This window comes from Lissotriton helveticus, chromosome 5_1 (assembly GCF_964261635.1).
Source record: "Lissotriton helveticus chromosome 5_1, aLisHel1.1, whole genome shotgun sequence".
NCBI classification, from domain to species: Eukaryota; Metazoa; Chordata; class Amphibia; order Caudata; family Salamandridae; genus Lissotriton; species Lissotriton helveticus.
Window position 1 is genome coordinate 75,118,531 of NC_136065.1, and position 1,981 is coordinate 75,120,511.

Consider the following 1,981-nt stretch of genomic DNA (forward strand, 5'->3'; position numbering starts at 1 on the left):
CTAATGCAGGGTACTGACTAGCACTGTTTACCTTCTAGTAGCTCTCTTACTATGTACCGTGTAATGAACTGTACTGGTTAGTACAGTGTACCTTGTAGTGGGTCTTTTTCTCTGTACTATCTAAGGCAGTGTCCGGTCTAGTACTGCATGCCTTCTATTAGCTATTCACGTTGTACCATCTAATACAGTGTACTGACTAGTACAGAGCCCTGTCTGCTGCAGTGTTTGGTGTAGTACAGTGTGCAGTCTAGCACGGTGTGGTGTAACGTAGTATTCTGTGTTGTGTAGTGCAGTGTGTAGTAGAATGTGCTGTCTATGTAGTGCAGTGCTGTGTCTGCTGCAATCTTTGGTGTAGTGCAATGTGCGCAGTATGTGTGTGTGTGTGTGTGATATGCTGTGTGGCACAGTGTAGTGTGTAGTAGAATCTCCTGTCTTTGTACTGCAGTGTGCTGTTTGGTGTAGTGTGTGCTGTGGTTGAATGCGCACTCTAGTGCCGTGCGCTCTCTAGCGCCGTGTGCTCCTTCCAGATGTGGTGTAAATTAATCATATGTAAAACAGAAACAGTAATTGTGGCCTTTATTTGTGTCATTAAATCTCTAATTGTGATTCTCTTCTCTGCAGTGATGGTGACTCTGGATCCTGACACAGCTCATCCGCGGCTCCTCCTGTCTGAGGGGCAGAGACGTGTGAGACGGACAGACACAGCACAGCGCCTACTGGACACCCCCAAGAGATTCACCCTCTACCACTGTGTAGTAGGGAATGAGGGGTTCATCTCTGGCAGACATTACTGGGAGGTGCAGCCGCTGCAGGAGGGGGGTGGGTGGGAGGTGGGGGTCGCAGCAGAGTCTGTGAACAGGAAGGTCAGCTTCACATGGTCACCTGAGGGGGGAGTCTGGGCTGTGCGGGGGAGGAAGGGTCAGTACTGGGCTCTCACTTCCCCTCAGACCCCTCTGTCCCCTCATGAGAAGCCCCTGAAGCTGGGGGTGTATCTGAACTACGAGGGGGGGCGGCTGTCCCTGTACAATGCTGACTCCATGGAGCTTCTCTATACCTTTCTGCAGGCCCCCTTCACAGAACGGCTCTTTCCGTACTTCGGTCTTGGGGACAGAGCGGAGCTGAGGCTGGTGTGAGAGCTGCAGGGAGCTTCAGACCCTCATCCTTCCCGTGCACCCCTTATGCAGTGACAACAATGTGACCAGGAGCACAAGCAGAGACACTTTTAAATAATAAAACGCTCCCTTTTGGGATGAGTCTATTGGGGGGTGGGAGGGGGGCAGTAACTCAGATGACTGGAAAAGAAGGCTTCTTTCATGTAGATTTATTCATGTATAGATGTCAGCCGACCCCATGTACAGAGCCCCCCTCAACTGTCATCCCAGTTTAAACACACACCAACATTCCAAGAACCTTCTTCACAAGAACCCTCCCACATGTTGCTATGACAACCAGAAACCTCTTGTTAAACTGGCTACTATGTATCTATTTTCCTTGTACAATTTTAACCCCTTCGCTGCCAGGCTCCCCCCCCCCCCAACACATGCCACCCAATTTTGACTATTTGGGGTAGCTTTCTCTTACACCCCCATAACGTTTTGTCCACATATGGTATCCATGCCAAATTTGCCTCCTTTTCTTCCAACATTTTGAGGATTCTAAAGGTACCCAGGGTTTGTGGATTCCCCAGGAGGGGGGGAGGGGGGTGGCGAGAAATTGGCCAAAATACAGCAAATTTTTGTTTGTTTTAGGAAAAATGGGTGAAAAAGTGCTGCAGAAGAAAGCGACAGTTTTTTCCCTGCAAAAGGTATCAACAAAAAATGTGTGGTGCTAAAATCACCATCTTCCCAGCTTTCAGAAACAGACAGAATTTTTTCATAAAAACTAAATTTTCTACACAGTTTCGGCATTTTCCTGGGACATTGCCCATTTTTCCTATTTTTTGTGCTTTCAACCTCCTTCCAGTTTGAGGCAGAAATGTGTG

General features: G+C 48.5%; 1 pseudogene; it reads left to right on the top strand.

Moving 5' to 3' along the window:
* The first annotated feature begins 623 nt into the window (after positions 1-623).
* On the top strand, positions 624-1,133 carry LOC144752389 (zinc-binding protein A33 pseudogene; annotated as a pseudogene).
* Positions 1,134-1,981: the final 848 nt, after the last annotated feature.